Here is a 15,540-nt window from a genome sequence, read left to right on the forward strand (position 1 = left end):
GGGAAGATATGAAACATTTCCAGGGGCTGGGCTCTCATCTGGGAGCCCTGAACCAGTGGTGGGCATCTGCTGTCGTCACCTGTGCAGCATCTCTGCATATTCTTCCACTTCCCGTGGAAGAACCACTCTTCCCTCTTGGGAGCCCACATTGGTTGGACAGGGCTGGCCTCAGTTCTCCCTTAGGTTGTAGCAGGGATCACTTGATGCCAGCCTGGCCAGCACTGGGTTTCACGTCTGCAAACCAGTGATTGGCTCTAGACCCAATTCAACCTAATGAGGCAATCTCAGGTTTCTTCTGGAGCAGCGGGATAGAGAAACTCTCTCCCTGGGATCATGGCTTAGGAATAATGTTGGTCTGGAGATGCCAGGGGCCATGTTGTAGAGAGGTCTGCTGGGAAGGAAACCCACAACAAGGAAAGGGGAGAGAGCTGGTGATAATGTTTGGGCCCCTGGATCAGCATGCATGACTAGAAACATCCCCAGTCTTTGTTACTAATAAAGTCCCTTCATTATTTCCCCCAGTTTGAGTTGGGGTTCCTGTCATTAACAATGACAAAGGATCTGACTGGCCCAGAGCCCCAAAAGTGGCAGTTAAACTCCAGGGATCCAAAGCCAGGATCAGTCTGTCTTTTCCAAAGGATAGGAGGTGGGAGGGGAATAGTGAGCTAAGGTCCATAAAAGAGACAAGGGCTATGGGCTTTTTTGGAAGGTGAGATCAGTATAGACTTCACAGGCATGTCTTTAATTTCAAATGTATCTCAAAAGGTGGGTAACATTTTACCAGCTGCATTTGGGAAAGTGCGCACAGGAGAAAAAGGCCAGCCTAACGTATGAGGGCAGAGAATGGAAGAATGTAGGTCATGCTCAGGGGGCAGCCCACAGTCAGATCTGGCTAGATGTGCTGAGGGCAGCTGTGAAAGGGAAAGTTGCAAAGGTATAATACATGGAAGGCCTCAGGAGCAGGAGGAGTATACCAGTATTTGGGGACACTAGAGGATACAGATGTGACAGTTTTATGGTATCAGACTTGTTTTCTCCCCAAGGCCTCTTGAAGTGTTTGGCTCCCAGGGACACCAGAGCAGGCTCTCTGGATGTCATAAAGCCAGAAAGAGCTAAGCGTCTACAGAAATGATGAGAGAGGTAACTGTGTTCTCTGGCCCCCACTCTGCCAGGCAGAAGACCAGATCTTGTCCTCTGAGCCTGGATACCCTCCTCCTGGCTCCTGCAGAGCCCATGACAAGAGACCAGGTGGATCCTCACATAGGCACCTGCTCCTGGAGGAGCTTCCAGAGCCAGGGCCCCTGGGAAGGATACCCTAGTCCTGGGGAAGGACTGAGTTTCTGGCGGGTGCCACTCCCCTCAGCGTCCCCTGCTGTGCCTGAACAGTACCTTGCAGCAGCCTCTGCCAAGGGGATGCGTCCCTGCTGCTTGAGTTAATTACAGTAATTATACCTGCTCCCTCTTGGGCTCTGGCTCCCTTTGTTCCCGGTTTTCTGCCCGCTCATTTGCAAACCTAATCGCTCTCTGGATTGATTTTTTTAAAAAGAGAGATGCTATGGAGAGACAAAGAGATGGAGCAAAAATTGTGGGAAAGAAAAGTGGGGTGGGAGTGGGCTGGGAGGGGGTGGGGAAGAGTTCCATAGAGGGAGGGGGTGGGAAAGCGGATGAGAGTGTCAGTGAAGGGAACGAACTGGGAAAGCAGGACACTCCTCTCCTCCAGAGTCACCAGCAGAGGCCTGGACTGTAATCCTGAGGAGACCACAGTCCCTATAGCCCTTAGGCCTCCAAGGAATTCCCAACTTCTTCCCAGACCTTGCTGGTTTGGCACAAATGACTGGAGAATGAAAGGGCACCAAATTCAAGCAATACCAGCAGATATTCATGCTCCTTAAATATTGCTCTCCCCGGGGGGTTGTGGGACTTGGATTCATCCAGAAGACGTTGTGATGTGAGATGGCTGAGAGGTAGGGGTGGGAGCTCAAGTTGGGAGCAAGAAGGAAGTAGAAACTGCTCTGAGGAGGGAAATCTGAGAAATGGATGGTGAGTCTTTCCTCTCTCACCCCAATCCTATCCTACAGACCCTTGGGAAAGATCCTGGCCCATGGGTTTTCCATCATACTCTGAGGAGCACTGATAAATCTTGGAGAATCCCCAGGGAGCAGGAATGGACAAGTGGGAGTGTATATAGTCAAAACCCTTTTCATTGACCTTTAGTCAATTCATATGTTGGGTTTCACCTAAACTTTGTTTGAAAATAATACAAATTAAAAAGGAGAAAAATCTCCTGCTGCAAAGGATTAGGAAACAACTGATTTAGTTCAAACTTCTCACCTATCAGATAGGGGAACTGAGGCTCAGATAGATCAAGTGGCCTGTCCTATAACATATGACCATCAGATCACAGGCCTCTTCACTCCCGTCCAGGGAGATTTCCACTGCCCTATGTGCTGTTCAAGGTGCTGGAAATGCCAGGGATTTTGCCAAAACTCCTGGCTCTTCCTGGGCCTCTGGAATGAGGGGGATGTGGCCGATGGCATCATTCTGCCAGTGTTCTCAGTGAATCTAGGACTTCTCACTGCTCGCCCTTTGGATGAGCCACCCCCACCACCACCATCCCATCAAGAGATAGAATCTATCCCTTCTCCTCTTGAGGCTGAAAGGGCCTTTGTGATGGCCACAAAGAACAAAATATAGTGGAAGTGACAGCGTGTGACTTCCTGAGTTAATTTAGAACTAAGGCAATGCAGCTTCCACTTGCTGTCATTTTGGGGAAGTTCACCATTGAAACCCAGGCTCCATGCTATGAGGAAGCCCAAGCCCAGCGATGGTCCCAACCAACAGCTAGTATCAACTGTCAGACATAAGAATGAGGGGAACTTCAGATAATCCCAGCCAACCACTCCCCAATGCTGAGTCACTCCCAGCCTCTGAGCTTTCTAGTCGAGGCCCCAATATTGTGAAACAGAAACAAACCATCCCCATCCAAATTCCTGACCAACAAATGATGATTTCATGCCACTAAGTTTTGGGGTAGTTTGATACATGACAATACCCGTTTCCCCGAAAATAAGACAGTGTCTTATATTAATTTTTTCTCCCAAAGTTGCGTTGGGTCTTATTTTCAGGGGATGTCTTATCTTTCCATGCGCTAGGTCTTATTTTCGGAGGATGTCTTATTTTTGGGGAAACACGGGTAGATAGTCAGAATAGGAGTATCCAGAAGCAGAAGTATATATGCTCCATATGAAGTTAGATTTGGTTAAGCAACCAACCGCCAGACAGGGATCCCAAGAATAGAGTTGATGCCATGCATCCAAGTCCTCAGCTAGAATGTAGATTCACCTCCAGTACTTCCAATTAAGAGAATGTCAGAGTTCAAGTCGTTTTGGAGGCGGAAGTGGGAATGTGAGTGGGTGTCAACTCCCCACATTGGAGACAGCCAGTGTTTACTAAGTATCTACCATGAGTCAGACACAGAACAGAGTCCCCGCCCTAGAGGAGCAGGTATAATTGGGGAAGCAGACACATCTACACTGAGAAGTAATTACAATGCAATGAGTTAAGTTGCTATTAAAAATAAAATACTTTGGGAGTTCTTTGGAAACAGTAACAACAGCCTAAAACATTTTCTATCCTGAGATGGTTCCTATCCATGTAGGTATAAATGTTTCTCACCTTGAGGTCCTCAGCTCTTGGCATCCAAATCCCTTAGTCCAGTCCTTGGAATAAAAGGCCTGTGATGCATCTTGCTTAGGAAAAGCCAAGGGTTGATTAAAGTATTTCTTATTTTATATAATCCTGTGAAAGAGAATGTTATTCCTCAAAATCCACTCTCCCATTCTTCAGAATAACAGCTTTTTTTGTTTGTTTGTTTGTTTGTTTGTTTGCTGAGTTTCATGACCACCTGGAATTGGGATTATGGTTCTCTGACTCCCCCTCTTTGAAGCTAGGATATATAGTAGGTGATGTAGGAAAGTTCTGAGTTGTACCCTTCAAGGGAGGGAAAGCTCCCTTCTTGGTATCACTTTTGCCTCCTTCCTTGCCAGAATGAGGATGTGATATTAAGCTATTTTTAGATGATTAAATGAGAGAAACACCTTTAAAATGACATAACTTGGGTCCCTTGCACCTTGGAACCACATTCCAGCTCAGGTCCGTCTAGTAACAGACTATTACATGAGAGAAAAATAAACCCTAGTCTTGTCTAAGACACTATTATTTGAGGAGTCTCTGCTACTAAATCAAATCCTACCCCAAAAAGTTGATTAACATACACTAGCTCTTTACTAATTTCTACATGCGAGTATACACACATACACAGTGACCTAGCCCTCAGTAGAGACCCAAGAACTAGCTGAAGAAATTGTTGGATGAGGTTAATTGCACATTACTGCATCACAGCTTCCTTTGCCTGGGGTACCAGCTCACAAGAGCATATAAGATCAAGCTTTCCCACTGGGTTCTGATATGCAAAGCAGCACTTTCCTAGAGACCATTTTGCTCAAAGATTTAGTGAAAAGGATTTTTGCATTGTTTATTTCTTAAAAGGTTTACTCATATAAACAAGACACAAACAGCAAAATTTCACTTTTTTGTGTCACTCAACCTTGGACTTTATGAACACGAGGAAAGCAGGAAATGTTTATGTGCAGCGAGTGACTGAAAAAGTTTTCTTTTCGTGTTACCATGGGAACTTCAGCAGTATCCAAGTGAACCTGGGGAGGAGATCAAGCCAGCCTTTCCCTAAGCATGTTCTCTGTTGGTGGATGCCACATGGGGGAAAGAAAGGAAAAGTTTCATGGTCAAATGAGTTTGGGAAAGTTGAATTAAAAAAAAAAAAGTTAAACAAGTTTCTTTGCTGTGTGATTTCTGGAGGTTTTCAATATGATGATATGTACTATAAATCTCAAACTATACATCTTCCTATGGACAGTTGGATGGTGGAGCATTTCCAAGGAACTCACTTGCTGAGTTATGTAAATGTGATGTTCTCATTGTTGGTCCTGCAGAAACATGTTTTTAACCATTTAAATTCTGGAGGGGGTAATATGCCAAAGCAACCCCTCTGTCATTTTGCCCTTTTCTCCCTCTCCATTCCACATTTGTAATGGATAGTTTATGGGCCAATGTGTCTAGGTGATCATACCCACTTATCCAATCCAATCCTAATCTAGGTGTTGTGTTGAAAGTGCGCTGTAATGTAGTTAACATCTACAGTCAGATGACTTTAAGTAAAGATTATCCTCAAAGGTGTGGGTGAGCCTCATCCAATCAGTTGAAAGGCCTTAAGAGCAAAACTGAAGTTTCCCCAAGAAAGAAGAGAACTCCAAAGTTTCTGCACCCAAAGCAGAGAAATGTTAGCCAAGATCTATGTAATGCAACCCAAAACACTAATTTGAAAGAATATATGCACCTTTATGTTCATTGCAGCATTATTTACAACCAGAGGCCAGGTGCACAAAAGTCATGCACAGTTAGGGTCCCTAGGCCTGGCCAGAGATCAGGGCAGATTGGGGCCTTCCAGCTGCTAGCAGGGCCTTCCATTGTTCTGTGCTGTCCTCTGGTGGTCAGTGCCTGTCATAGCAAGCAATAGAACTCCTGGTCTTCTGGCCACACTCCTGTGGGGACAGTTTGCATATTAGCCTTTTATATATGTAGATAGCCAGGATTAGAAAGCAGCCTAGTGTCCATCAGTAGATGAGTGGATAAAACAGCTATGATATATTTACATAATGGAATACTACTCGGCCATAAAAGGAAGAAAATTTTACTCTTTGTGACAGCATGGATGGACCTGGATAACATTATGCTAAGTGAAATAAGCCAGTCAGAAATAGACAAGTACCAGATGATTTTACTCATATGTGGAATTTAATGAACAAACTGAACTAACAAGCAAAGTAGAGAGACTCATACATAGAGAGCTCTGTTGATTGGGGGGGTGGGGGCAGGGCTGGAGGTGGGGTGGAGGAATTGAGAAAAAAAGAAAAGAAATAACTTATGGACACAAACAACAGTATGGTGGTGGTAAGGGGAGGCAATGGGGGAAGGTGGAAGAGGGTATAGTAGGAGGGATAAATGGAGATGGGGGAAATTAAAATAAAGAAAAAATATTAAAAAATCAATAAACAGGAGATGATAGAACAAAAAAAAAAGAAATTTCACAGAGCTAAAGAAACAAATTATGAACAAATATAACTTATTATACATCTAATAAATAAATTTGAAACAGACAAATGAAATGAAATAGATCCAGCTGAAAAAATAGAATGGATAGGATTGGGGAAAACTTGACATAGTCACAGTGAATGGGGAGAAAATAAGACTAAGAGATTAAAGCAATTAGATAGGAAATGATAGACGTAGCAGACAAAGATTGACAAACATAATGAAATTGGTGCCAGTAAGTTTTAAAAAAATAAAATCATAAAAATTCTCAAACATAAAACTGGAATATTTCAAATGGTGGCCCATATAAGAATAGTTTTTCTACAATAAAAGACATCAATATATAGCCTAGTTAAGTTATTGAACATCAAAGAAAAAGAATAATCAAAATATATAAGTCGTGATAGACATCATGAAGACACATCCTAGTTAAAGTATTAGATCTCAGAGATCAAGAAAGAATAAACAGAATAAACTAGAAGTAAAACATCAGACTGGCTTCAGACTTCAAACAGCAACATTCAGTGCCTTCAGGGAGTCAGGCCACAAAAGGTCTGAGGGAAAGCAAGTTCGACATAATAGCAACTTACAATAGATTGTTGTTCAAATGCAAAGTCCTAATCCGATGTTTTCCAACATGATAGAACACAGGTAATAGAGCCCCCCAACACCTTCTTTTTAAAAACTACTCAATGAAACAGGGAGAAAAGACAAGAGCAATGAGTGCATTAGAAAACACCCTCAGGCTGAGACCGGTTTGGCTCAATGGATAGAGCGTCGACTTGGGGACTGAAGGGTCCCAGGTTCGATTCCGGTCAAGGGCATGTACCTCGGTTGCGGGCATATCCCCAGTAGGGGGTGTGCAAGAGGCAGCTGATTGATGACTCTCTCTAATCGATATTTCTAACTCTATCTCTCTCCCTTCCTCTCTGTACAAAATCAATAAAAATATATTTTTTTAAAAAAAAAACACCCTCAGGATGATTCCCCTAAATGGAGCCTTAGATATCTGGCCAAGGAGCCCATGTGGAGATGTTCCCTTCTCTGGAGCAAAACTGAGACCCACAGACTGTGAGTCTGGTTTTCAGACAATTGGTACCAAGTGCATCTGCATGGAAGCAACATGAGGCTACCTGCAAAGGCCTCCCTGGTGCCTCTTTTTTTGGGAATCTTGCTCACCTAATCACTTGCATATCACTTTCTGGTATGAAACAAGGCAAAATGAAGCTGTCATCGGATTTCACTCTGGGCCCACAATTTCTGCCCAAAAGCAAGTAACTAAAATCAGAGGATACTCTTCCTTTAATGAGAACAATTTCACTCAAACCCAGCTTGCAGCTGCTGCTAACCAAGCCCAGCTCTAGAGCCCAGGACCTTCAGACAGCAGGTATTCCCACCTCCAGAAACAAGGCTGGAAACAGGATGGCTAGTAGTCACTGTCTGGGTGCTGCGTGTGAACAGGAATAAAGGGCACGTGAAACCCTTCTCTCCACCTCTCTCTCTTAAAGTGCTGAAATTGCTACCTCACTGCAGAGAAAGGGAATTATGGCACATCTGGCCTGGTAGGGAAGTATCTCCAGCAAAACCACCACCCCAACACCCTGAGTGCAGAAACAGACCCCCAGAGTATGCTCCTGGAATGAGATGTGCCTGCCAGTTAGTCTCTGAGGCAGCCTTCGGCTTCCTGCCAGATGACAGTGAGGGACATGGACCTAATTCAAGAGGCAGTATAACAGAGTGGAGAGGGGAGAATCTTGGCACAAGATGGCTTGGGTTTTGACATCCTCTTTCACTTTCTGTGTGACTTCAGGCAATTTCTTTTCATCTATCTGTGCTTTGATGTCAACATCTGTAAAATGAAGTTAATAGTAGTACCTACTTCATAAGGGAGTTATGAGGATTAAATGTGAGTTCATGAAGTGCACATAGAAAAGCACTTAGGACATAGTACGTTCAATAAAATGTTAGCTATGAGTGTTAATTCTGAGAGTAATCTAGAAATGGGTGCCACGTGCACACACACACACACACACACACACACACACACACACACACAAAATGCCATCCCAGGCAGGGATATTTCCCCCCTCATAAAATGCTCTGAGAAAATGGAATTGCGGGGCAGGGGGCTAAGATTTCACCTATGCCCCAGCCCTAGGATTCAGCATGGACCAGGATAACATCCTCTCTCTTAAGGTCTGACTGACCTTAGGTAACATCCATTTTATCTAGAGCGTTGTCACTTACAAAAGGAATTTCCATTCAGTTCTCATCACAGTGGTGGAGGTAAAGTGTAATTGTTCCCATTTCATATGGGAAGACTGAGGCTCAGAGCAATCTAGTGACTTTCCCAACCTCACAGAGCTTGCAGTAGATGAGCTGGGATGCAAATCCATTCTTCTACCTCCAAATTGACACCCCCTGACTTGGGTATGTGTCATTGTAACTCTCTCTTTGAGTCTTTCTCTGTCTTTTGTGTTTCTCTATCTGATGTCTGTTTAGCTGTCTCTTTCCTCACGTTTTCTTCTCTCATATTCATTTCTCCTACCACTTTCTTCTTTCTTCTAGATTCCCCACAATCCATCTAACATGAAAGAAAGGGCTCAGAGCAAATAGCAGCCCAGGTGAGCAGCAGGACTTGGACTGAGTCCTCTGTGCAGAAATATAGGACAACTGTGTTACTCCAGGCATGAGAGCAGAAGGGCTGCTCATAATTGGGAGAAAGAGAAACCACCATTGGGAGAAGCAGCCCCACAACTATCTTGTCTTATTTTTCATTTTCCCTCAACCCTCATCACAATCCTGCTCTCACCACTCTCCCAAACCCACTGCTCATTGTGAGGGGAGAGAAACGCAAAGAAACAGAGGTGATAGTGGCACCTCAGAGGGAAGAGAGGAGTGGCTCCGGCAGCTGCAGAATTGAAGCCCATGCAGATTCCTTCATGAGAACAGTGTGTCTGTTTAGAAGAGGCAAATGTGTATCTCAAAGCCCCTGAAATGACAGTCCAGCCATGGAAGCGCATCTTTTTCCCTCCCCACAGTGATGACCAGCCATTACCAGCTGGGCAGAGAAAGGGTGCCACCTCCTGGTTATACACAAGTTTAGGACCAATACAGACAGTTGACAACCCAATCACACCTTCTGAAGTACAACCTTAGCACAATCATCAGTGCCTTACATATGGTCACCAGTGGCTCCTACTGGAAATTAGCAGACTCCACTAAGCCACGGCAAAATGTTGTTACCTCCACTTGACAGTTAGGGTCAGCAAGACCACTACCCTTATCAGTCCAGTCATGTTTAGCTGAACAATTGCCTTAATATTGAGTTGAATTTGCCGTTTGTTTTTAATAACTGGAAAAGGAAATAGGAACGTGTTGATACTAGAGTGAAAGTGAAAAGTCTCATCAACATAAGAGAGTGGGGCCCTAGCAAGTTTGGCTTAGTGGATAAGAGCATCAGCCCATGGCCTGAAGGTTCCCAGGTTCAGTTCTAATCAAGGGCATGTGCCCGTGTTGCAGGCTCAATCCCCAGGAAGGGGCATGCAGGAGGCTGTGGATAAATCATCCTTGATTCTTTCTCATCATTGATGTTTTTATCTCTCTCTCCCTCTTCCTTTCTCTCTGAAATCAATAAAAAAAAATCTATTAAAAACCAAACATACAAAAAAAAGAACTCTTTCAAAAAAAATGTTTTTTAAACAAAAAACAAAAAAAAGACTATGGGGACACAGGTGCATCATGAGCCTTGACTGGCCACCCAGCATCCCCCAGCCAGACACGTCTGTGTTCAACCACGAAGGGAAAAACGATAATGACAGACACTCTGGGGTGCTAGAAATAGAGCAACAAAGGTTACATCTAAAAGGCAAGGTATAATTAGGGATTATATAATTTGATCAGAGTACCTTGTAAGTCTATTGTTTGGCTCTCAGACCTTCTTCTAGATGTTTTCAAATGTATAATAAAACAAAGGTGGCAGCACCCTCCTGGCTTAGGCCATTTCCCCACTGTTGGTGCCTTCTGATACCGTCCGTGTAGCACAATCAGAAAGGAACTCGAGGCCTGAACTCCAACCCAACTTTCCTATTGGAAAGATCTAAGGCTTTAGACAATTCAGAATAAATCTCTCTGGTCTTGGTTTGCCATCTATAAAATGGGATGAGAGTAATATACATCAAACCTGCCTCCTAGAGTTGGTGTAAGACAAATGAGATAAAGTAGAGAAAATGAATGTGCTGTTCACATACTTCAACTTGTGTAATCCCATGAGGAATCTGCTATTACCTGAAGTTTACAAGTAAGGCCATCTGGAGAGGTGAAGTAAATTTTCCAAAGGTTTCACAGGTCACAAGTGGTAGATGGAATTCAAATTTAGAACACTTGACTTTACGATGCAATCTTTTATAAACTATACAAATATAGTGCTATACAAATATAAGGGTGGTTGTTATCTAGGAAATTTGTGAACAATGACTTTTAACGGAGGCATTCCCTTTCAAGGAATATTCAGTATGTGAAGTTTCTGGGCCCATCTTTCTGCTCTTCTTTCTCTTTGCCCTAGACCTCAGATTCTCTCTCTGCCCAATTCCCCAAACCTGGTTTTTAGAAAGTCCCAATATAAGTCATCTATATGCCTCTGTAACTTGAAGTGGAGGGAACCTTCTCATAGAAGTGCTTGCCTTTCTAGCTTCTCTCTAGTGGCCAAATGAACAACTTGACTATCTAAGGGAATTTCCAAAATCAGGGAAGCCTGTGACTCTGGGGACAGACATGGCCTCTTTGTTCCTGAAGACACATCACTGAAGGCAGCATTTAGGATGGGCCTTACTGTTGATATTATGGACCATCACGGCCATTCTTTCATCAATGCTCCTTTGTGCCCATCAGAAATATAATGCCAGATTGGACAGACTGGGAGCCAGTCCTGATGTAGAATTCTGTATGTTCCAGAAGGTATTCATCCAATCTCTCAGTGGCCCTGACTTCCATACCATGGCTTACAATTGCCTTTGTGCATCTCTACCTGTTAATCCCAAGGTATCTCAAATCCAGCTCCTTTAAACAACTTAACTGTCTCCAGTCCTCCATATCTTGTGTCAATCAAGAGTATAATTTTCCACACAGACACCAAAACTAAATCCACAGTGCCCATTACATAGTAGGGACTCAATAAGCATTTGTAGAGCCCATGCATTGCACAAGCATTGATTGAGCATCATAGGTGTGTCAGGCACTCTTCAAGAAGCTGGGATACTACAGTAAAAAAGTAGATGGAAGAGGTAGATGAGGGATAAGTATCTATAATAATAAAAGCAAACTATGCTAATTAGGCCAGGCATCCTTCCAAATGACCTTCTGGATGAAGCTGGGGCTATAAGGGAAGCACAGGTTCTGGGTTGCCTGCTGGCAGCTGGAGGGAAGCCCAGGTCCCGGGTGCCAGAGGGAAGCCAGTGCTAGTAGCTGGGGGAAGGAAGGCCTACTCTTGCATGAATTTCGTGCATCAGGCCTCTAGTCCTATATAGTAAAAGGCTAATATGCAAATGGACCAAACACCTGAACAACGGGCCACTATAACGCACTCTTACCATCAGGGGGCAGATGCTCAATGTAGGAGCTGCCCCCTGGTGGTCAGTGCGCTCCCACAGGAGGAGTATCACTCAGCCAGAAGCCAGGCTCATGGCTGGTGAGCACAGTGGTGCTGACAGGAACCTCTCCCACCTCTGCAGCAGCACTAAGGATGTCTGACTAATGGCTTAGTGGGGAGCCGGTCTAAACCAACAGTGGACATCCCCGGAGGGCTCCTGGACTGCAAGAGGGTGGAGGCTGGGCTGAGGAACACCCCTCTTCCCTACTCCCCCCCCCCCACCCGAGTGCATGAATTCCGGAACTCTGGTGTAATATTACCTTTATGTAGTGCTAATAAGAAAGCTAAGTAGATCAAGAAGGTAGTGAGAGACAAGCAATGAAGTGTGGGAAAGAGTTGCTCTTAGATATAAAATGGTCAGGATAGGCCTCTGTGAGGAACTGACATTTGAATCCAGATCAGACTGAAGCAAGGACATGAGACATGCAGATGTCTGGAAGGCAAGCATTTTAGGCAGAGGGAATGGCAAATACAAAGGCACTGAGGACCAAACTTGGGAATTTGAATCCAAGCAAAAAGGTCAAGGTCGCCAGAGAAAAATGAGCTAGGACAAAGGTTGTAAAAGACCCTATACTCCCTTTCACTCACTAAAAATCAATGGGAAAAAATATCCTCAGGTGAGGATTATGGAAAAGAGAGAGAGAGAGAGAGAGAGAGAGAGAGAGAGAGAGAGAGAGAGAGAGAGAGAGAGTTTTATCAAGCATCTAGTTCTTTTCAAAAAATTTTAAGTTGGGGGAGTCGAGAACTAATATAAATTAAAATATTTATTTTTAGAGACAAATCATCCACATGCTGTATGTGGCTGTGTTTGGATTATGATTTAAACAAATAATTGTAAAAAAAAAACTGAAATAATTAGTAAAAACTAAACATGGACTGGATTTTAAATGATATGTAAGAATTTTTATTTTGTTGAGTGTGAAAATGATATTATACTTATATTTTTAAAAGAAATTATCTGTTATATTTTTCTGGTTCTACTTTTTTTAAAGAAATTATACTTAAGTATATATGGGTACTGGATTTGCTTCAAGACATTCCAGAAATTAAAAAAGCTAGTTGAAGGAATCATAAAACAAAAATGGAAGAAAGTTTTTGGTTATTAAAGTTGGGTTATGGGTATACAGTATAAGCCTTCATTATGCTAGACTCTCTAATGTGTAGTAGAGATTTTTCCATTATAAAAAGTAGAAAGAAAAGGAAAAATCATAACACATAGCAAGTCAACCATGAAGTCAGTCCTATCTTCATCTCATTCTTCTCTCTCTTACTCTCATGACACATTATGTCCCAGATACACTAAAACTCTGTTGTCTAATAAAATGCATTCATAATTTATTAACACACATTTTATCAGCTGTTAGCTAATATCTGTTTTTGTTTCCTTAAAGTCACAAATATTCCAAATGTCCAAGACCAACATTAGTGTATTGCTAACAAGCAGCATTTATTTTGTGTTGTTAATGCATACATTTTATTAGAACACGATAAACCCCATTTCCTGAACAACTATCTAATTCTTTATTATAACTCCAAGCCTTTCTTTGTATTGTTTCCTCTTCCTATGTAGCCTTCCCCACTTCACCACCTGGCAAACTCCTCCAGTGTTCATCTTCCATGCCAGCTCAATTATGAACCATTCCCTGATCCTCCCTGTATCTTCTCATCCTTGGCAACTACCTCTCATTCTAAGTACTCAGTTGCTCCTTCCTCTGCTCCCCTAGCTCCTGAATAGGCCTCATTATATTCTACATTGTAATTATTGGCTACCTCCCCTTCTAAATGGAGAATTCCTTAGGGTGTATTTTCTCCACATATATATCCCTCAACTCTAACACATAGTAAATGCTCAATAAATCACTGGAGAGAAAGGGAGGGAGGAAAGAATTAAAAAGCAGATGCTTCCTTCCTCCCTTCTAATTGTAGAGAGTCCCAAGGTATTTCCTGTATCCTTACGGTCCCAGAAGCTTTTTATCTCTCACTGCTTACATTGAACATCTCAAGGAGCCCACTGCCCACTGGTCTCACACACCACCAGAGTGAACAATCTCAAAGAATGTAAGCTTCCTTCATGTATCTCTGCCTCCTCCAATCCCAAAATCAACAATAACACAATGGACAGTATTCAACCTCCAAATTTCTAAAGAGCTTTCTTGCCCCACATTGTGTAGACCACAAAGCCCCCATAGCTAAGTTTCTGGCCCTATCTTGAAAGCTCCCACTTGGGAAGCCGGATGCTTTGATGTCTTATAGGATCCAAGGCCCTAACAGAAGCAGGAGATGTGATTATGGCCACGCTCTCCAGCCAATTACTAGCTCAGGCACTCCAACCGCTCTTAGCAAAAATTACCTCTCCATCATGATGAAGACAGAAATAACAGCCACACATGTATGCCAAGTCCTACAGCACATGGCCTGAAGGAGTTGGACCTTGGAGGTCCATAGACCTTTACTCAGACCTTTAACAGTTAGAAAACGACAGGGTCAAGACCATCAAACCTCAGAGGTAAGGTAGGGGAGGGTGGGGGTAAGGGGGAGAGATCAGCCAAAGGATTCTTATGCATGCATATAAGCCTAACCAATATATACAGACAATAGGGGGGTGAGGGCATGAGTGAGGAGGATGGTGGGGGGCGGGTAATGGGGGAATAAGGACACGTATGTAACACCTTAATAAAGAAATTTTCAAAAAATACCACAGGGTCCTGAGAGGTGCCCAGGCCCTCACCCAAGAGGATGCTCCTGCACCCTCATAGGAGAGCTGTGTGCCCTTCAGGTAGGTGACTGACTCTGGCATCCTGTCTGAAGCCATTCCTCCTCAGGCCAATTTCATAACCACAAGTTAAAGTTCAGGTTCTACTTAAAATATGATTAGAACCTAAAGATATGTTTCAATCTACTCTGCATGCCCCACCACTTTCCCCAGAATCTAAACATGGCCCCTATGTTCAGTTAGATTTTGTCCCAAGAAAGGCACTCCCCTGTATTTTGGTTTATGGGACAAACAAAATTAATCTTATACACACAGGTAGTAGAGCACAGATGAGGGGCTATGTTCAAACTGGAGTATTTTTGCTTGAGTCATAAGGGAAGAGGATAGATTCCAAGTGTCACAACTATGTGCTGAAATACAAGTGGCCTCAGAATCATCCCTCCCCCCAACACACAGCCCTGAGGCGTGTGCATCACTATCATTTTGGAACCCCCACTTAAGAGAGGCAGCATAGAGGAGAGGTTAAGAGCAGGCCTCTGGAATTGGGCAAACTCAGGTCCAAATGCTGACTCCATCCTTTATTAGCTATAGATTGTGGGAGAAGATTTCTCTAAGCCTGATTACTCACCTGTCAAGTCTCTTTTCAAGTTCCCTCACCAAGTTGTCAGGAGAAGTAAATGAGACAACTTATAAATCACCCAGTACCTGGCAAAAGAAGCCAGTATGGCTCTCACCTCTGAAGAGTGGTTTTTGTGGTCAGTCTTGGGGAACAATAAATGCTGAGACTACTAAGTATTTACATTAATGACAGCACTGATCTATACCAGGCACTATTCAGGTACCTTACATACATTGTGTTGACTCATGTAATCTTAAGAAGTAGATACTATTATGATTCCCTTTTTATAGATAACAAAACCAAGTCATTGTGATGTTAAATACTTTCATAAAGGTCACACAAGTCATAAGTGACATAGTCAGACAGGATTCAAGGTCAGGTCATCTGGCTTGA

At 43.2% G+C, this 15,540-nt stretch overlaps 1 long non-coding RNA gene across 1 annotated transcript in view; it reads right to left on the reverse strand.

Moving 5' to 3' along the window:
* Window positions 1–287: 287 nt before the first annotated feature.
* LOC311626508 overlaps window positions 288–15,540 on the reverse strand; it is a 36,098-nt gene continuing 20,845 nt past the window's right edge. Inside the window, exon 3 of the long non-coding RNA XR_014795703.1 lies at window positions 288–388. This is a non-coding gene — a long non-coding RNA (uncharacterized lncRNA). The remainder of the gene's footprint in view (window positions 389–15,540) is intronic.

The sequence above is a fragment of the Pipistrellus hanaki genome (genome assembly GCF_964339955.1).
Source record: "Pipistrellus hanaki genome assembly, chromosome: 1".
In the NCBI taxonomy this organism is placed as follows: Eukaryota; Metazoa; Chordata; class Mammalia; order Chiroptera; family Vespertilionidae; genus Pipistrellus; species Pipistrellus hanaki.